This window comes from Carcharodon carcharias, chromosome 27 (assembly GCF_017639515.1).
Source record: "Carcharodon carcharias isolate sCarCar2 chromosome 27, sCarCar2.pri, whole genome shotgun sequence".
Lineage (NCBI taxonomy): Eukaryota > Metazoa > Chordata > Chondrichthyes > Lamniformes > Lamnidae > Carcharodon > Carcharodon carcharias.
The window spans coordinates 6,387,939-6,410,036 of NC_054493.1; the positions used below are offsets into that span (position 1 = coordinate 6,387,939).

The following is a 22,098-nucleotide window of genomic DNA, read 5'->3' on the forward strand; positions in this document are numbered from 1 at the left end:
AATGCGGTCTCCTCTACATTGGAGAGACCAAACGTAAACTGGGCGACCGCTTTGCAGAACACCTGCGGTCTGTCCGCAAGAATGACCCAAACCTCCCTGTCGCTTGCCATTTTAACACTCCATCCTGCTCTCTTGCCCACATGTCTGTCCTTGGCTTGCTGCATTGTTCCAGTGAAGCCCAACGCAAACTGGAGGAACAGCACCTCATCTTCCGACTAGGCACTTTACAGCCTTCAGGAGTGAATATTGAATTCAACAACTTTTGGTCTTGAGCTCCCTCCTCCGTCCCCACCCCCTTTCTGTTTCTTCCCCCTTCCTTTTGTTTTTTCCAATAACTTATATAGATTTTTCTTTTCCCACCTATTTCCATTATTTTTAAATCTTTTATGTCCCCCACCCCCACGAGAGCTATACCTTGAGTGCCCTACCATCCATTCTTAATTAGCACATTCATTTAGATAATATCACCAACTTCAACACCTCTGTGTTCTTTTGTTCTTTTGTCTGTGACATCTTTTGATTGTCTGCTCCTATCACTGCTTGGTTGTCCCTAAAACCACACCACCACCCTCCACTTCTCTCCCCCCACCTTAAACCAGCTTATATTTCACCCCTCTCCTTGGATTCACCCAGTTCTGCTGAAGGGTCATGAGGACTCGAAATGTCAACTCTTTTCTTCTCTGCCGATGCTGCCGGACCTGCTGAGTTTTTTCAGGTAATTCTGTTTTTGTTTTGGATTTCCAGCATCTGCAGTTTTTTGTTTTTATTCCTGCATGTCCTGCCATTGGGATTTCAGGTGCTGCTCACAATATCTCCTTACAATACTTGGGTGGTACCACTATCTGATAAATTACTGTCCAATCCTCATCCGCAGGTCTTTGAGGATGTCTCCCATTCCTGATCAGAACTCCGTTTTTAATGTAAAAGCATTCTGGAACTCCTTCAGCCTCAACTTCAGTGTGAGCTGACTGTGCTAACTTGTTTAACTCTGGATCTGCTTTCTTAGCATCAATTAATGAAGACATGCCAAATACTTATCCTCATCCTTAAAGAAAGTTTCAGCTACTCTAACATCTGGTCGTGGTATTACTTTGACTTCTGGTGATGGGCTTTTTTTAGCAATTGCCCCAGTCACCGCACATGATGGGAAAATACCAGGAACCTGTTCTTGTAACTGATCTGTCTCTTTAGCTTCTCTTGGACTTTACATAATTATATGTGAAGCTATAACCTTCACTCCTGCCAAATCATTCCCCAGAATCAACTCCATCCATGGGTAATTTCTTACCCACTCCTACAACAACCAATCCAGACAACAAATCACTCCAGTTGTACTTTGTGGAATGAAACTGGCCACTTATCCCGTTTAACAATACTTTAGCTTTCATTGAATTCTCAGGAGGGAAAACTAGGCCCTTCTCCAGCAAAAGAATTTGAGTAGCTCCTGTGTCCCTTAATATAGTTATGGGTTTACACAGAATCACAAAATCATCACAGTGCAGAAGAGGCCCTTCGGCCCATCGAGTCTGCACTGACACGTGAGAAACATTTGCAACATTTAGCTTCAACATTTGATGAAAAAGGGGTTATCTTTCCTTTAGACAAAACCCCTTTATATCTCTCATCTGCGTTCACTTCACCTGCATTCAGAGCAGCGTTTACTTCCAGACCCTTATTTGTAGTTAAAACTACAATTTGATCTGCGGCCTTTTCTCTTTCGTTCCCTTTCCGGACTCACTCTTACAAACCCCAGTAAGTCCCATGGGCTTCTCTCACAACTTCCAGCATTCTGAACGAATATGTTCCACTTTATTACAACGGAAACACTTAGGCCTTTGAGTTTAACTTCCACCCTCAGTACCTTCCTTCCTGATCAGCGGAGGAGATCTCAAGTATTCCCAGCTATCTATTCTTTACCCTGGCTACTCGCCTTCCTTTCACTTGCCCACTTTCTAATCTCTCACATATTATAGGAGTGATGGGAAAAAAGTTTTAGGAAACGAGTTTTATGGATCAGCTCATAATGGTCAGCCATTACTGCTGACTGTCTAGCAGTTGCAACCCTTTGGTCTTCAACCTGGGTTCTTATTACACAAGGTAGGGAGTTCTTAAATTCTTGCAAGAAAATGTTCTGTCTGAGAACTCCATAGGTAGTTTCAACTCCTAAAACCCGTATCCACCTTTCAAAACTACTTTGCTTCATCCTTTCGAATTCAATGTAAGGCTGCCCAGGCTGTTTCCTTAAATTTCAAAACTTTTGGCTGTATGCTTCAGGGACCTTCTCATCTGCACTCAAAGTGGCCTTTCTCACTGCATCATAATCCCTAGGAACCTCCTCTGACAGTGAAGCATAAATTTCCTGTCAATTTGTTCTGTATGGGCAATGTCCAGTTTTCCTTTGGCCAGTTCATCTGTTTAGCCATTTCTCAAATGTAATGAAGAAAGCTTCAAAATCCCTTCTCTCAAACTTCGGAAGAGCTTGCGCAAATTTAAAGATCTCCCCTCTGGGTTCTGATCTGGACATAAGTCGTGTCTCACCTGCTGGTGTTCCTTTATTAACAGCCAGAATTCTAAGCTGGAATTCTCTGTCTCTCTCTCTTTCTCTTTCCTCCTTTTCTAACCTCACCATTTCTAATCCCCTTTCTTGTTTTCTTTCTCTCTCCTGCCTTTTTGCCTGTTCCCTTTGAAATGCTCTTTCCTTTCTGCTGCCTCTAATTCCATTTTTTCCATTTGCAACTTGATTTGAGCCCATTCCAATGAACCACCCCTTGGAGAACTCGATCACCTAGTTATTCCTCCCAATTTCAAATGCTGTGCCAGCTCTTCGATTATCTCTGCCTTCCTATCTTTAGCAGGTAATCTTACCCTAAATTTACTTGCCAATTCGATTAACCGAGCTTCTGGGATCCCTTGTAAAATCATCAGGAAGATCTCTTCCACTTGCAGGAAATCTTCAGCAGTTTCCAGTGCCATCTTAGTTCTGATAGTAGAAACCTGGTGTTTCCTTTTAGCTTTTATTACTTCCTAAATCTACACCCAAATCGTCGTTGACCTTTGTTCCAAAATATCCCTGGACCTGAGCCCCCTAACTTTGTCATGACTCACTGGGGACTGTGCTGTAATATCAAGCCCCACTGTTCCCTGAGATGCGACAAATATGAAAAGTTTGACCAAACCACCAGGTTGCCCCAATTCTACGTAACTGTTTAATTTATGTTAACGGAGTACAAGCACCAGATTTGTAAACTGAATAAGTAAATCACTGTTTATAGAACAAATTGTCTTTAACTAGTGGCAAAAGAAGTAAAAATGAACTGCTACCTTCGAAAACTCTAACTTAAACTCTAACTCCTTCTTAAATCCCTATACGCACATGCACACACACAAGACACATAAGATACATAAAAGATGGATTTTAAGGGTGGGATAAAACAGTTCAATAGCACCAATCCGGAGTACAGGATTCAATGAGTTAATTTTGATCGATGTCTTCCAAATTCCTTTCAGTTCTTGTTGATGACACAAAGTGGTCTTCCATTAATTTCGGTATTTAGTTCACTGGTTGAGAACTTGTTTTTCAATGTGTCTAACAGTGACTTTCCCCTTTGCCTCTTGTCAGGGGTTTTCAAAGAGAGCAGGTTACATGGAGAAAAAAGGAGAAAAACCAGCTAGCTATTATTGTGGAATTACTGGAATCTTCCACACACAGGAGAAATAGGTTTTAGGTCTTGTTCTTTTCAAGCTAGGAGCTATTCAGCTACACTAACTTCACACATAACCTGGTGAGGAGCCAATTAAATTGCTGTTGCCAGGCAGCTCCCTTGGTCCAGGGCTCCTTTATGGCACCATCCTGTCTTTGATGGCACACTCTGTTCCAGAACTGCAATATTGTATATATCCCTCATCCTGTTCCAGTGGACATGTCCTGTAACTGCAGCCATTTTAATTTTAATTCACAGTCCATCAGAAATGATAAGATATAGTGCTTACACTATATTTCCCATCATGTCTAGAAAGAATTCTCAAGAAATACATTTGTCTACTTCAAAGCTTTAATGCAAGTCTTAACATCAATCTCAACCTTAAACTATTTCAATTGCCCCACTTCACAGCCATGTCTTGATATCACGTGCAGTTGAATTGAATTTGCTGAATATTGGTGTTTATGTTGCTGATGCTCTCAGAAGCATGCCAAGGTCGGTCATCCACTTGGCACTTCTGGTGCTTCAGCCATTTCTTTTGCACTGATGTGCTGGTTTCCCTCATCATTTAGCATTGAGGAATTAGTGGAGCCCCCTCCTCCTGATAGTTGTTTAATTGTCCATCACTAATTACAACTGGATGCGGCAAGACTGCAGAGGCTTGATCTAATCTGTTGGTTGTCTGATCTCTTGGCTCTGTCTGTCGCATGCTGCTTCCATTGTTTGACATGCAAGTAGTCCTGTGTTGCATCATCACCAGGTTAATACCTCATTTTCTGCCTGCTGCTCCTGGCATGCTCTCCTATGCTCTTCATTGAACCAGGGTGGATCGTTTGGTTTGACGGTATTGGTAGAGTGTTACACTGGGCCATGAGGTTGAATAGAATTCTGCTGCTGCTGTTGGCCCACAGCATCTCATATATGCCCAGGTTTTAGCTGCTAGATCTGTCCTGAATCTATCCTAATTAGCACGGTGGTAGATCCACACAACACAGTGCAGGATATCTTCAGCGTGAAGACAGGACTTGGTCTTCACAAGGACTGTGTGGTGGTCACTCTTACCTATGCTGTCACGGGCAGGCGCATCTGTGACAGTAGTTTGGTTAGTACCTGATCGAGTCAACTTGACACAAGAACAGAAGAAGTAAGAGCAGGAGTAGGCAATATGACCCTTTGAGTCTGCTCTGTCATCCAATATGATCATGACTGATCTTGGGCTTCAACTCCATCATGCTGCCTGCTCTCCATATCCCTTAATTCCCTGGGAGATTAAAAATCCCTCTATCCCACCCTTAAATATAGTAAATGATGGAACATCCGCAAACCTCTGAGGGAGCAAACTCCAAACATTCTCAAGCCTTTAAGTGAATTAATTTCCCCTCATCTCCCTCCTAAATGATGGGCCCCTTATCCTGAGACTGTGCCCCTGAGTTTTAGACTCTCCAACCAGCAGAAACAATCTCTCAGCGTCTACTCTATCAAGCCCCTTCAGAATGTTGTAGTTTTCAATGAGGCTGGCTCTCATTCTTCTCAACTCCAGAGAATATAAGCCCATTTTACTCAACCTCTCATCATAGGTTAACCCCCTCATCCAATCAAATGAACCTTCACTGTATCGCCTCCAGTGCAAGTATATCCTTTCTTAAATGTGGAGACCAAAACTGCACAGAGTATTCCAGATGAAATCTGACCAAAACCCTGTACAATTGTAGCAAGACTTCTTTATTTGTGCACTTCAATGCCCTCACCAAGTGCTGCAGACCCAATCCAGCAGAAATGTCCTTTAGGACTCGTCCAGCTTGGTCAGTTCTGGTGCTACCATGCCACTCTCGGTGAAGCCCCCAACCAGAGTACATTTTCTGCTCTTGCCTCAGTGCTTCTTCCAAGTCATGTTCAACATGGAGGAGTACTGATTCATCAGCTGAGGGGGAAAGGTAGGTGACAGTCACTAGGAGCTTTCCTTATCCATGTTTGACCTGATGCCATGGTCTTTTGACGGCTTCCAGGGCCACTCTCTCCTGACTGTGTACCACTGTGGTGCCATTTCTGCGGGCTCTGTCCTGCTGGTGGGACAGGACAAACCCAGGGATGAAGATGGTGGTGTTTGGGACATTGGCTGTAAGGTATGATTCAGTGAGTATGACTGTATCAGGCGATTGTGTGACTAATCTGTGGGAGAGCTCTCATTATTTTGGCACAAGCTCCCAGATGTTAGTAATAAGGACTTTGCAAAGTTGACATGGCTGAGTGTGCCATTGTGCCGAGCCATTTCTGTGCTGAAGTCAATGCCAGGTGCTTGTCTGGTTGTATTCCTTTTTGACTTTTCTGTGGAAGTTTGGTGCAACTGAGTGGCTTGCTAGGTCATTTCAGAGGGCAGTTAAGAGTCAACCACATTGCTGTGGATCTGGAGTCACATGTAGGCCAGATGGTAAGGGGCAGATTTCCTTCCCAAATGGCATTAATGAACCAGATGTGTTTTTATAACAATCGATGATAGTTTTAATAGTCACTTTTACAGAGATGAGCTTTCAATACCAGATTTTTAATTAATTTAGATGAACTGAATGATTTCATTGAAATTAATTTTTACCAGCTGTCATGGTGAGATTTGACATGCGCCCCCAGAACATCAGTCTGTGTCTTTGGATTATAAACTTGGTGATATTACCACAATGCCACTCATATATTCACTCAGCAAGGGGCCTGAGAATTCCTGCAATATCTGAGAAGATTGTGAGGAGATTTGATGGAGCTATTCAAAATCATGAGGAGTCTGAACGGAGCAGATAGAGAGAAACTGTTCCTGTTGGTGGAAGGGTCAAGAACCAGAGGACATTATTTTAAGGTATTGACAAAAGAAGCAATGGCAAAATGACAGCAAACGTTTTAAAGCAGCGAGTGGTTAGGAGCTGGAGTGCACTGCCTGAGAGTGTGGTGGAGGCAGATTCACTTGTGACTTTTCAAAGCAAATCAGATAATTATGTGAAGTGGGAAAACTTGCACAGCTGTGGGCAAATGGCAGGGGAGTGACACTGTGTGAATTGCCCTTGCAAAGAGCCAGCACAGACACAATTGGCCGAATGGACTCTTCTGTTCTGTAACCATTCTGTGATTTCATAAATAGGACTGGGAATCTGTTCCAGTGTCTGGTTCTCAGATTTATTCCTCAAATATCTCATCCTTGAGAATATTCCCCGATTGACACACTTGTGGGGATTCCCACATGCACTGGACTGGACTCACCTCCAACAACCACAACCATCTCCAACTAATGGAGAGTCTTCCCCCTAATTCCTATTGATGTCAATTTTGCTTGGACTGCTTGATGCTACCTCAGTAAAATGCTGCCTTGATGTAATATTTCCGCAATGTGTGTTCCTTGGTGTATTCCCCCAAAGTTTGGATGGTGAGAATTTCCTCATACATGGGATGGGAAATTCCACCACCGCACCCCCGATATCTATTCCTGAGGAGTATTTTCCACCTATTTGTCTTTGGAAGATTTTTTTCTTATTTATTCGTTCTCAGGATGTGGGCATCGCTGGCTAGGCCAGCATTTTATTGCCCATCCCTCATTTCCCCTTGAGAAGGTGGTGGTGAGCTGCCTTTTCGAACCACTGCAGTCGATGTGGTGTAGGTTACACCCACAGTGCTGTTAGGAAGGGAGTTCCAGGATTTTGACCCAGCGACAGTACAGGAACGGTGATGTAGTTCCAAGTCATGATGGGGTGCGGCTTGGAGGGGAACGTGCAGGTGATGGTGTGCCCATGCATCTGTGCCCTTGTCCTTCTAGGGAGTAGAGGTCATGGGTTTGTCGAAGGAGCCAAGATGAGTTGCAAAGCGCATCTTGTGCGTGACACATTCTCCTGCCACTGTGTGTTCGTGGTGGAGACAGTGAATGCGAAGGTGGGGGATGGGATGCCAATGAAGCAGACTCCTTTGTGCTGCTTCTTGAGTGTTTTTGGAGTTGCACTTATCCTGGCAAATGGAGAGTATTCAATCACATTCCTACCTTGTGCCTTGTAGATGGTGGACAGGCTTTGGGGAGATAAGCTACTCACTGGAGATAGTTACTGTTCTCTGCAGCCATGACAGGAAGCTCTGGAGTCGTTGCCTACCCAGTGCCAGAGTTAAGGACATCACCTTGCGTCTGGAGAGGAACTTGGAGCCAGTGGGGGAGCATCCAATTGTCATGGCCCCTGTGGGAACCAATGACATACGTAGAACCAAGAATGATATTCTGCTCAGAGAATTTGAGGAGTTAGAGTCCAACCTAAAATGCAGAACATCAAAGGTAATCATTTCTGGATTGTTACCTGAGCCACATGCCAATTGTCCTTGAGTGAAACAGTTAGAGAATTAAACTCTTGGCTGAAAGAGTGGTGTGGGAAGAAGGGGTTTTGATTCATGGGGCACTGGGAGCAGTACTCTGGGAAGAGTGAGCGACTCCATTGGGATGGGCTCCACTAGAGTTGGGCTGGAACTAGGACTGTGGACAGGGGTGGGAGGGGTCGGGTGAAGGGGGATTTAGAAACCCAAAGAGAAAGACAACAGTATAGTGATGTGGGTAAAGACAATCAGAGTGGGACAGGAAGGACAAAGATTTTAACCAAAAAATGGTCACTAGCAAATAACGTCATTGTAAGGAATAAAAGTAACAAAATGAAATTAGAGTTTCTTTATATGAATGCACAAAGCACCTGCAACAAGGTAGATGAATTAGTGGCACAAATGGAGGTAAATGATTTAGATCTAAATTCCATTACAGAAACGTGGGGAGAATTTTCTCCCTGTCGGGTGGGTCAGTCAGGAGTGGGCGCCCGTGATTGGCTGCGCACAGCCATTTTACGTGGGCAGGCCAAATAAGTCCAGCCCAGCGTTATGCGCACCCAGTAGCGCTCAGCACTACCTGTGCGGGCGAGGGGAGGAGGGAGAGTCAGGGCCCGCGCTCTTTCATGCATGCGCGTGAAAGTGCGCCAAAATCTCCCTGAGGCACAGAGCTACCTCAGGGAGATTCAGTTCAGCCTCAAAGTTTAAATTAAAGAAGGTTAAAAACCATTTACACATGTCCCCTCATGTGGCAGGGTCACATGAGCTGGGACATGTTTATGAAATGTTTTAAAAATATTTATTATTTTCATAAACCCTTCATTAAATCTCATCCCGCCTGTGGATGAGCTTTCATGAAAAACACAAAGGCTGGCTGGGCTCTTCACCTGCCCAGCAACCTTATGGCTTGACGGGCAGCCCTGTTAAATTGGTTAAGCGGTTAGTTAATGACCTTAATAGGCCTTTGACAGTTCGGCGGGTGCGCAGCTGGCTCTGGTGCGCGCCCACTGAACGCAAGATCGGGAGGATGAACGGTGATGTCAGGACACATTCCCAACATCACCATGCGTCATTTTACCTGTCAGCATGCAGGGCCCGCCTCAGCACGCTGAACAGATAATGCTGCCCATGGTTGCAGGTGGTCAAGGTCGGGAAATAAATATTTCAGAAAGACGGACAGGGTTGAAAAGGAGGTGGGGTAACCCTTACAGCAAAGAATGACATAAGGACATAAGTGAGAAAGGATCTGGTCCCTGAAGGTCATGAAATTGAATCAGTATGGGTGGAAATTAAGAATTGCAAGAGTCAGAAAACACCTTTGGCAGTACTTTATAGGCAACCTAACAGGAGTTATACCATTGGGCAGAGCATTGAACAAGGAATTACTGGCGCCTGTATCAAAACAAATGTCATAATTATGGGGGTCTTGAATCTTCATATAGACTAGGAGAATCAATTTGGCAAGAATGGTCCAGAAGATGAGTTTATAGAATGCTTTCGTGACAGTCCCTTGGAGTATTACACAGTGGAACCAACTAGGGGTAAAGCAGTTGTGAATATAGTATTGTGTAATGAAGCAGGGTTAATTAGGAATGACCTCGACAAAGGCCCATTGGGAAATAGTGACCATAACACACTCAACTCTATGTTAAGTTTGAAAGTGACATATTCCAATTACAAACAAAAATCTTAAACTTAAACAAAACAAGTTACATGGGTATGGGCAGAGAATTGGTTAAGGTTAATTGTGTGAACAGACTAGAGGTGGCGGAACAGTGGTATTCAGTGGGGAGGGAGTTGGCCAGGGAGTTCTCAACTTCAACACTAGACCCCAAGAAGTCTCATGGCATCAGGTCAAAGATTGGCAAGGAAACCTGCTGATTACCACATACTGCACCCCCTCCCCCCCACCCCACCTCAGCTGATGAATCAGTATTTCTCCATGTTGAACACCACTTGGAAGAAGCACTGAGAGTGGAGTGGGCACAGAATGTACACTGGTTGGGGGACTTCAATGTGCACCACCAAGAATGGCTAGATAGCACCATGATTGATCAAGCAGACCGAGTCCTAAAGGACATAACTGCTAGACTGGGCCTGTGTCAGACGGTCAAGGAAGCAACAAGAGGGAAAAACCTACTTGACCTCATTCTAACTAATCTACCTGTCACAGGTACATCTGTTCATGACAGTATTGGTCAGAGTGACTGCTGCACAGCTGTTGTGGAGAAGCCCCATCTTCACATTCAGGATTCTTTCCATCCGATGTTGTGTGGCACCACTACCAGGCTACAGGGGAATAGATTTCAAACAGATCTAGCATCTTAAAACTGGGCATCCGTAAGGTACTGTGGAACATCAGCAGCAGCAGAATTAAGCTCATAACCACAATCTGTAACCTCCTGGTCCGGCATATCCCCCACTCGACCATTACCATCAAGTTGGGGAATCGACCCTGGTTCAATGAAGAGTTCAGGAGTGCATACCAGGAGCAGCACCAGGCATAACTAAAAATGAGGTGACAACCTGGTGAAGTTACAAATCAGGACGGGGTGCATACCAAACAGCTAAACAGCAAGTGGCAGACAGGGCAAACAATCCCACAACCAAAGGATCTGATCTAAGCTCTGCAGTCCTGCCACATCAAGTCATGAATGGTGGTGGACAACTAAACAACTAACAGGAGGAGGAGGCTCCACAAATATCCCCTCCTCAATGATGGGGGACTCCAGCACCTCAGTACAAAAGATAAGGCTGAAGAACTTGCTCCAATCTTCAGCCATAAGTGCCGGCCGAGTGGATGATCCATCTCTGCCTCTTCCTGAGGCCTCCAGCATCACAGATGCCAGTCTTTAGCCAATTCAATTCACTCCATGTGTCATCAACCAAAGGCAGGATGCAAAGGAGGCACATGATACTGCAAACGTTGTGGGCCCTGACAATATGCCAGCAGTAATACTGAAGACCTGTGCTCCAGAACTAGCTGCACCCTTAGCCAAGCTATTCCAGTACATCTACAACACTAGCATCCACCCAGAAATATGCAAAATTGCCCAGGTATACTCTGTGCAAAAAGCAGAACAAATCCAATTGGCCAGTTGCCGCACCATCAGTCTACTTTCGATTATCAGCAATTTGTCGGAAGGGGTCATCGACATTGCTATCAAGCGGCACTCACTCAGCATTAACCTGCTCGATGACACTCAGTTTGGGTTCTACCAGGCTACTCATCTCCTCGCCTCATTACAGCCTTGGCCCAAACATGGACAAAAGAACTGAATTCAGGAGGTGAATCTCTTTGTTGGCAATGGTCATTGACTGTCACTAGGATGGTACAAATGTTACTTTCTGCCCATCAGCCCAAATGTCATTTTTTTATTCAGCCATGGGATTGAGCATCACTGGCCAAGTCACCATTTATTACCCATCCCAACTTACCCTTGCTCAGAGGACATTTCAGAATCAACCAGATTGTTGTGGGTCTGGAGTCACATGTAGTCCAGACCGTGTAAAGGCAGCAGATTTTCTTCCCTGAACCAGATGGGATTTTAACAACAATGGTTTCATGGTCATCATCAGACTTTTAATGAGTTCAAATTCCACCATTTGTCATGGTGGGCTTCGAGCCCATGTTCCCCAAGCATTACACTGGGTTTTTGGATTACCAGCTCAGTGACAATACCACTATACCATCACCTCCCCATGTTGTCCAGGACTTGCTGCATATGGGTATGGGCTGCTTCGATATCTGAGAAGTCGTGAATGGTGCTGAACCTTGTGCAAACATCAGCGGCCAGGCCACTTCTGACCTTCGGATGAAGGGGAGATCATTAATGAAGTGGCAGAAGTTAGTTCAGCGTGCAACAGTGTCCTGAGGAACTCTTGCAACAATGTCCTCGGACTGAGATGATTAACCTCGACCAACTGTAACCATCTCCCTTTGTGCTTGGTGACAATTGGGGATAATATAGTTAGGGGAATAGATACTGTTGTCGGTAGCCAGAATCGAGAGTCCCGAAGGCTGTGTTGCCTACTGGTATCAGGGTTAAGGTTATCTCACCTTGGCTGCAGAGGAAATTGTTGTGGGAGGGGAAGGATCCAGTTGTCGTGGTCCACATAGATACCAACGATACAGGTAGAACGAGGAAAGAGTTTCTGCTGAGAGAATACGAGCAGCTAGGGGCTAAATTAAAAAGCAGAACCAAAGAGGCAATAATCTCTGGATTACTACCTGAGCCACGAGCTAATTGGCACAGGGTCAATAAGATTGAAAAGGTAAATGCATGGCTCAAAGATTGGTGTGGGTTCAAATTCATGGGACATTGGCACCAGTACTGGGGAAAGAGGGAGCTGTTCTGTTCAGACGGTCTCCACTTGAATCATGCTGGGACAAGTGTCCTGGCGACTCGCATAACTCGGGTTGTACATATAAGAGTAGGGAACGTTGACAATCGGGCAAATTTAAAGGCTTTGTATCTGAATGCGTGTAGCATTTGGAATGAAACTAATGAGTTAACAGTGCAAATAGAGATAACTAGGTATGATTTGGTGGCGATTACTGAGACGTGGTTATAGGGAGAACAGGCTTGAGAGTTGAATATCCAAGGGTACTCAGTGTTTCGGAAGGATTGGCTGGAAGGAATTGGAGGTGGTGTAGCTTTGTTAGCAAAGGAAGAGATCAGTGCTATCGTGAGGAATGATATAGGCACTAGAGAGCAAGACGTAGAGTCAGTCTGGATAGAAATAAGAAATAGCAAGGGAAAGAAGTCCCTGATGGGAGTTATCTATAGGACCTCAAACAGTAGTTCAGCAGTAGGACACCGTATAAACCAGGAAATACTGGGAGCATGTAAGAAAGGCAAGGCAATAATCATGGGTGATTTTAGTATGCATATAGATTGGACTAATCAAATTGGCAAGGGTAGCCTTGTGGGAGAGTTCATAGAGTGTATTAGAGTTTGTTACTTGGAACAATATGGAACCAACTAGGGAGCAGGATATTCTGGATTTGGTTTTGCGTTATAAGATGGGATTAATTAATGATCTCATAGTAAAGGATCCCCTAGGGAAGAGTGATCATAGCATGCTGGAATTTCAAGTTCATTTTGAGAGTGAGAAATGTGAGTCCCACACTCATGTTCTCGAGTTAAACATAGGTAACTGCAAAGGTATGAGGGCAGATTTAGCCCTAGTGGACTGGGCAGGAAGACTGCAAGGTAGAATAGTTGATGAACAGTGACAGATATTTAAAGAGATATTCAATTCCTCCCAAGTAAAATATATTCCAAAGAGCAATAAAGATGGTAAGAGGAGGAAAATGCATCCATGGCTAAGCGAGGAAGATAAAGATAACATAAAGCTAAAAACTAAGGCATACCAACTTGCAAAATCAGTGGCAGGCTGGAAGATTGGGAAACTTTTAAAGATCAACAAAGGGTTACTGAAAAAAAAATAAAAAGAGCAAAGGTAAATTATGAAAGAAAGCTAGCGCAAAATGTAAAAACTGATAGCAAAAGCTTCCACAAGCATGTAAAAGCAAAGAGAGTACCTAAAGTGAATGTTGGTCCCTTGGAGGATGAGACTGGGGAGTTAATAGTGGGGAACGGAAAAAGGGCAGAGACGCTGAATCAATATTTTGCCTCAGTTTTCTTGGTGGATTACACTCGTACCACCCTAATAGTAACAGATAGTGCAGAAGGTATAGAGAAGGAGGAACTGAGAACAATCACCATCATTAGAGAAAAAATACTGAGAAAATTATTGGAATTAAAGGTTGAGAAGTCCCCAGGACCTGATGGCCTACATCCCAGGGTCTTAAAGGAAGTGGCAGCAGAGATAGTGGATGCACTGGCTATAGTATTTCAAAGTTGCCTGGATTCTGGAAAGGTTCCAGTGGATTGGAAAAATGTTAATGTAACGCCCTTATTCAAAAAGTGGGGGAGGCAGAAAGTAGGAAACTCTAGACCAGTTAGTTTAACATCTGCCATTGGGAAATTGTTGGAATCCATTATTAAGGAAGTAGTAATGGGGCATTTGGAATGTCAAAATGCAATCCATCAGAGTCAGCATGGATCTATGAAGAGTAAATTGTGTTTGACTAATTTGCTAGAGTTCTTTGAAGATGTGACAAGCAAAGTGGATAATGGGGAACCTATAGATGTAACATACCTGGACTTCCAGTCGGCCTTTGATAAGGTGCCGCACAAATAATTAACACGCAAGGTAAGATCAAACGGGAGTTAGGGGGTAATATATTAGCTTGGATAGAAGACTGGCTAACCAATAGAAAGCAGAGAGTCGGGATAAATAGGTCTTTTTCTGGATGGCAAGCTGTAACTAGTGGGGTGCCGCAGGGTTCGGTCCTTGGGCACCAACTATTTACAATCTATATTAATGACTTAGATTCAGGGATAGAAGGTACTATAGCTAAATTTGGAGATGACACCAAAGTAGGTGGGAAAGTAAGTTGCCAGGAAGAAATAAGAAACTTACAAATGGATATGGGCAGTTTAGGTGAATGGGCCAAAATTTGGCAGATGGAGTTATTCATTTTGGTCGGAAGAATAAAAAGGCGACTTATTATTTAAGAGGAGAGAAACTTCAGAATGATTCAGTGCAGAGGGATCTGGGTGTCCTCGTGCATGAATCGCCGAAAGCTAGTATGCAGATACAGCAGGTAATAAGGAAGGCAGATGGAATTTTGGCATTTATTGCTAAAGGAATAGAGTATAAAAATAGGGAAGTGTTGTTGCAACTGTGTAAAGCATTGGTGAGACCGCACCTGGAGCACTGTGCACAGTTTTGGTCCCCTTGCTTGAGGAAGGATGTAGTTGCATTGGAGGTGGTTCAGAGGGGGTTCACTAGATTGATTCCAGAGATGCGGGGCTTGTCTTATGAGGAGAGATTGAGCAGTTTAGGCCTGTACTCGCTAAAGTTTAGAAGGATGAGAGGAGATCTAATTGAGGTATATAAGATGCTAAAGGGGATAGACAAAGTAGAGGTGGAGCAGATGTTTCCCCTTGTGGGGCATTCTAGAATGAGAGACCATAGTTTTAGGCTAAGGGGCGGTAGATTTAAATCAGAGGTGAGGAGGAATTACTTTTCTCAAAGGGTTGTGAATCTGTTGAATTCACTACCTCAGAGTGCAGTGGATGCTGGGCCACTGAATAAATTTAAGGAGGAGATAGACAGATTTTTAATTAGTAACGGGTTGAAAGGTTGAAAGAGGGTGGGAAATTGGAGTTGAGGCCAAAATTAGATCAGCCATGATTGTGTTGAATGGTGGGGCAGGCTCGAGGGGTTGAATTGCCTACTCCTGCTCCTAGTTCTTATATTCTTATGTCGTTGGATGCACTTGCCCATTTTTTGTACTGGGGGAGACTCCCTCATATATGGGACTGGAAAGCAGCACACTCCTGTTCCTGGAGTCGATTCCACCTACAAATGTGCTTTAGCGAAAATTTGCTCCCATATGGGACTGGGACCCTCCCACCTTCTCTGCACCTGGTGTGTAACTCTCCCATTATAGTTTCCTGGGCATATTCCCCCAATGTCTGTTCATGGGATGTATTCCCCCTATGACGATACCGACTGAGTATTCCTGCAATTTCTGCGACTTAGCACCTCCCCTAATTCTGGCCAGAGGTTGTATTTCCCTCAATGACTGCACTGTGACCATGTTGTAACCCCAATGGATGGTTGTGTGCTCTCCCTATGATTGTATGAGGGATTTCCTCATAGAAGTAACTAGAATCTCCCTCAATTTCTGTTTCTGGGAGTAGTGTCCAATGCCTGTTTCTGTATTTACGAAATGACTGCACTGGGGGGAGTTCCCTCTACAAGGGACTCCGGTTTCACCCCCTGACCTTACCCCAATATCTTGGCCTGTGGTGTATTTGACCAAAATGAATGTGACTGGGGGAGAAATCGCTGGGAGAATGGTGAATCTCCTCCAATATGTGATCCTTGGGTATATTCTCCTAATATCTGCCTCTTATGCATATATCCAAATGAATGTGCTTGGTGAGGAATCCTCTCACACATCAGACTGAGAGTCTCTTTCAATACTTGGCCTGGATTTGTATTCCCCCAATATCTGATCCTGGGCTGTAATCGTCTGATGAATGTAATCAGGGAAGTTCCCACATACGTGTGACTGGGTTTCTTGCCCCCAATTTCAGGTCCTGGGTTGTATTGCCCAGTGACTGTACTTGGGTGTTCTGTTATATGTGGATCTGAAAATCTCCTCCAATATTTGGTCCTAAGTTCCAATTCCCCAATATCTGGTCCTTAGGTGCATGCCCCCACTGTTTGTACTGGGCAGATTCCCTCGTAGCTGTGACTGAGAATCTTCCCCTATATACTTTACACAGGTACGAGCCCACACTCTTTGTCATGAGGAATCCCTTTTACAGGGTACTGAAAATCTCCCCCTAGTATCTGGTCTTGAGGTGCATTTCCCCAAAAAGACATTTGACTCATTCACAGAACTGAGAATTCCCAACCTTCCCGACAACCTATGGCTCTTGGGTGCACTCCCCACTTCTTTGAACTTGCGGGATTTCCTTGCACATGGATCTGGGATCCCTTCCTCCACCTTACCTGTTTCTGGAGCCTATCCCCACCACCCCCCCCGACCCAACCACTGAACAAGCTTGGCGGGAAATTATTTCATCCATTTTTCTGAAAATTTCCCCATTATCTGGACCTGGGTTGCATTCTCTAATATCTGTCCCCCCTGTGGTTCAGTCTCATAATATCAGTTTGCTGGAGGATATTCTCCCTATGACATACAGGTGGGCTATTTGCACACTCTTTGTGATCTGGTGATCCCCCCCCCCCCCGCAATATTTGGCCTTAGGGTGTATCTGTGACTCGTGTCTAGCCCTTGGGTTTATTCACCCAGTATGTGGTCTTGAGCTGTATTTCCCCATTGACTGTCTGGGGGAATTTCCTCATACATGGGGCTTGCAATCTCCCTCAATATCAGGTCCAGGGATGTTCTCCACCCATGACCATATGGGGGAAGGGTATTCCCTCATGCATGGGGCTGTGATTATTTTAAGATATCTGTTCCTGGGATGTATCCCTCCAATACCTGATCCTGGAATTTTCTTCCCAATGGTCCTACTAGGGGGATTCCATCGTGCATGTTGCCCATCCCTAATTAGCCTTGAATGTGGCTTGCTAGGCCATTTCAGAGGGCAGCTAAGAGCCAACCACATTGCTGTGGGTCTGGAGTCTGATGTAGACCAGACCAGGTAAGGACAGCAGATTTCCTTCCCTGAAGGACATCAGTGAACCAGATGGGTTTTTACAACAACCAATGATAGTTTCATGGTCACCATTACTGAGATGAGCTTTGAATCCCTGATTTTATTAATTGAATTTAAATTCCACCAGCTGTCATGGTGGGATTTGAACCCATGTCCCTAGAGCTTTAGCTTAACCCTTGGATTACTAATCCAGTGACTACCACTCTGGCACCATCTCCTCCTGTTTCCCTAGTGAATGTGATTGGGCGATATTCATTCAGCAGACTGGGAAACTCCTTCAATATCTGGTCTTGGGTGTGTATTCCTCAATAACTTGGAGATACATGGGACTGGGAATCAATGTCTGGTTCTGTGGGTGTATTCCCCAGAAACTGCGGAATTCACTCATACATGGAGCTGGGAATATCCTCCAATATCTGGTCCCTGGTTATATTGTCCAGTAACTGGGGGATTTACTCATACATGGAGCTGGGAATATACTCCAATATCTGCCCTTGGGTATATTCCCCAGTAACTGGGGAATTCACTCATACATGGGGCTGGGAATATACTCCAATATCTGCCCTTGGGTATATTGCCAGTAACTGGGGGGATTCACTCATACATGGGGCTGGGAATATCCTCCAATATCTGGTCCCTGGTTATATTCCCCAGTAACTGGGGGGATTCACTCATACATGGGGCTGGGAATATCCTCCAATATCTGCCCTTGGGTATATTCCCCAGTAACTGGGGGGATGCACTCATACATGGGGCTGGGAATATCCTCCGATATCTGGTCCACGGTATATTTGCCCAATGAGTGCACTCAGTCTCCCTCAGTTCTATCCATCTCTTCACACAACCACTTATTTCATTTCATGTTTTCATTTTTTATTGATTTAATTTCAGACCAAATCTTTAATATCAGTGAAAACATTTTTGAAAAAGCTGCAGGCAGTAATCTGAACATTTTTTTTAAGAATACTTTAGACAAAACCCAGAGAATCATCTCTTCCCTCCTTCCCATACTCATACTCCCTCCTGACTCCCCTTTCCCGACTCCCCCATTCCCATCTCCCCTGCTCGTTATTCCCGCTCCCCTCTCTTCTTCCAAGCTCACCCCTCCCATCCCAATTCCCCTTCCCAATCTTCCCCAGTCCATTTGAAGTTTTATCTCCCAGAATGAGCTGTTGCAGTGCAGTAGCTGAGTATTTTCCAGTGTGCGATGGAAAGCTCCATTCCCAAACATCACAGGGATATCTCTGGACAATTCACATCTTGTGTAAGTCTGAATGTGAGCCATACGTATCTGCTGGTCACTGCTGCACCTGTAATATAAACAGCAGAGTAAGATACATTTGTGTGCCGATCATATATTAGGTGGTATAACCCAAAAAGCCAGGTAGTCTGTCTGTCTATTAGGAAATGGACCCTAAAGGACAGGGGATTTGTCCTTATTCTGGGAGATGGACCCTAAAGCAAAAGGGGTCTGTCCTTATTCTGGGAGATGAGGCCTGCAAAATGAGTTCTTCTTTGTGCTTCAGACCGTGATTATTGAGGATGCTGTTGTTCAGGGTCATAGTTACTGTCTTGTGTTTCCCAAGGTTAAATGTCGTGTAACCCAACAGAACAAACTGCCCTTGTTCTTGGAGACAGGGGCCTAAAGGACAAGTGGTCCAATCTTATTCTTAGAGGTGGATGCTGAAGGAGAGGTGGTCTGTTCCTATTCTGTGACATGCGGCCTTAAGGAGAGGTTGTCCGACTCTATTCTGGGACATGGGGTATAAAGGAGAGGTGGTCTGACCCTATTCTGGGACATGGGATCTAAAGAAGAGGTGGTCTGACGCTATGCTGGGAGATGGACCCTAAAGGACAGGTTGTCTGACCTCATTCTGGGACGTGGGGAATGAGTGGGCCGTCCTACGGGGAAAGGTTGGACAGACTGGGCTTGTTTCCACTGGAGTTTAGAAGAGTGAGGGGTGATTTGATTGAAGTATACAAGATCCTGAACAGCCTTGACAAGGTGCATGTGGAAAGGATGTTTCCTCTTGTGGGTGAGACCTGAACAGGGGGGCACTGTTTTAACAGTAGGGGTCAACCTTTTTGGGCAGAGATAAGGAGAAATTTTTTCTTGGATGGTTGTGCGACTTTGGAATTCTCTGCCTCAGTAGGTGGTGGAGGCGGGGCCATTGAATATTTTTAAGACAGAAGTAGATAGATTCTTGTTAGGCAAGGGCATCAAAGGTTATTGGGGTTAGATCAGAATGTGGAAGTCGAAACACAAGAAGATCAGCCATGATCTTATTGAATGGCGCAGCAGCTTCAATGGGCCGAATGGTCTACTCGTGTTCCTATTTCTTATGTTCTTATTCTGGGACATGGGGCCTTATGGAGAGGTGGTCTGACCGTGTTCTGGGACATGGGGCCTTATGGAGAGGTGGTCTGACCGTATTCTGAGACATGGAGCCTCAAGGAGAGGTGGTCTGACCATATTCTGGGACATGGGGCTTTATGGAGAGGTGGTCTGACCGTTTTCTGGGACATGGGGCCTAAAGGAGAGGTGGTCTATCCGAGTTCTGGGACATGGGGCCTAAAGGAGAGGTGGTCTGTCCGTGTTCTGGGACATGGGGCCTAAAGGAGAGGTGGTCTCTCCGTGTTCTGGGACATGGGGCCTTATGGAGAGGTGGTCTGACCGTATTCTGGGGCATGGGGCCTCATGGAGAGGTGGTCTGACCGTATTCTGGGGCATGGGGCCTTGTGGAGAGGTGGTCTGACCGTATTCTGGGGCATGGGTCCTTGTGGAGAGGTGGTCTGACCGTAGTCTGGGACATGGGGCCTTATGGAGAGCTGGTCTGTCCGTATTCTGGGGCATGGGGCCTTGTGGAGAGGTGGTCTGACCATATTCTGGGACATGGGGCCTTATGGAGAGGTGGTCTGTCCGTATTCTGGGACATGGGGCCTAAAGGAGAGGTGGTCTCTCCGTGTTCTGGGACATGGGGCCTTATGGAGAGGTGGTCTGACCGTATTCTGGGGCATGGGGCCTTATGGAGAGGTGGTCTGACCATATTCTGGGACATGGGGCCTTATGGAGAGGTGGTCTGACCGTATTCTGGGACATGGGGCCTTATGGAGAGGTGGTCTGTCCGTATTCTGGGACATGGGGCCTAAAGGACAGGGAATCTGACCTTCTTCTGGGGTGAATCAAGACCCTCAGATCAGGTAAAGAGAAAATCTTCAAGGTGCCAGTGGCTGTGAAAGGTTGCCCACTGCGCTGTCCGTTTGCACCCAGTCTGATAGCTGGAATCTCAGAGTCAGATAATAAGATGTGGCGATAAATTGAAGATAAATCGTGACTTTACAGTATGGGTAGGTTGTTGTTCATTTGATAGTTAAAGTCTGGTTACCTTGACAACAGTAACAAAGGTGCTGTAGAGGAAACTTAGAATAAACAGAATGGCGAAGGCAGCAACTGTCAGTGCGTTGTCGTCTCCTTCCAAACATTCCACTTCTTCCTTTCCTTCCTCTCCTATCACATTTGGAGGGTCAACTGAAACAAAGAGAAATTGGGGCTGATAAAGATGACACTGGGCATTTCATCAAGGTCCACAATGTCTCAGTTTGAAGATAATAGCGAGGGAGGAGATCACAGCGGAGAAGCACTGGGAGCTGTGAATAATTAAAAAGTCTTTCTCTCTTGACCTGTCACTTCCTGGTCCTGTCTCCCACTTTGTCTTTGTCTTTCTCCCTCTCTCACTGCCTTTCCTCTATCCCTCAGAGATTCTGTCCCCTTGTTTCTGCTTCACTGTCACTCTCAGTATCTCTGTCTGTAACACTTACTGTTTCTCTCAAATGTGCACAAACAAACAACAGATGATGCTAAAACTGTTTCCAAAACTTCAGTCCTTCAGTCACTCCAGTTGTTCCTCCATTTCTCTATCGTATTATCCAATCTACCAGCTCAAACACAAGTTTCTGACTCCTTGGCTCCAAAAACACTCTAATCCGCAAACAAACCATTGATTGTGAAGCGCCCTGAGATTATCCCCATCGCCAGGGTGAGATTTTTAATGACTTCAAATATTTATTTCTTTTTGATGCTCTGCTTCTATAACATTTTAATCAATCTAATAGTTCCTGAGGCAGCATTAAATGAACTTATGTAGTCACCAGGTACAACAACTGCTCAATGGCACAAATTCATGTGAGTGGTGATGTGAGCAAGTGAGTCACCAAAATGGGATCAGAAAGTCTGCAATTCATGGATTACCGTGATGTGGTTTTGTGCATCGCAATCTCGCCTCCAGATCAGAAAATTGTGGGCTCAAGTTCCACTCCAGATACTTGAGTGCATAATTCAGGCTGACATTCCAATGCAGGACTGAGAAAGTGCTGCTGTGTAGGAGGTACCGCCTTTCAAATCAGGCATTAAATGATGGCCCTCAGGTTGATGTAAACTTGTAAATGGTCCCACAGCACAATTGGAAGAAGAGCAGGGGAGTACTCTGCAATGTTCTGAGCCAGCCAACATTCATCCCTCAACCAAAACACCTAAAACCAGATGATCTGGTCATTATCACAGTTCGTATGGTGGGAATTACTGTGCGCAAATTGGAATTGGTAAACCAAGAAAGACCAAAGCCATCCTGATGTTCGTATGATACAATGATAATGGAGTTGTGCAATAATCATAGCAACCAGTCTCTTATCAATTAGTCCACAATAAACCCAGACAGGAGGTGAGGTAAGCCCAATGGTGGGAGCATTGGAAACCATAGGTCCAAGGACCCCTGTTCCTCACCAGCGTGTTACAC

At 44.9% G+C, this 22,098-nt stretch overlaps 1 long non-coding RNA gene across 1 annotated transcript; it reads right to left on the bottom strand.

Annotated features, from left to right (window-relative positions):
* Window positions 1-18,156: 18,156 nt before the first annotated feature.
* Window positions 18,157-20,946, bottom strand: LOC121270365. The gene is made up of 2 exons (XR_005941513.1): window positions 20,692-20,946; window positions 18,157-18,615 (listed from the first exon to the last, which is right to left on the bottom strand). It is a non-coding gene; the product is annotated as an uncharacterized LOC121270365 (long non-coding RNA).
* Between the last annotated feature and the right edge of the window lie 1,152 nt (window positions 20,947-22,098).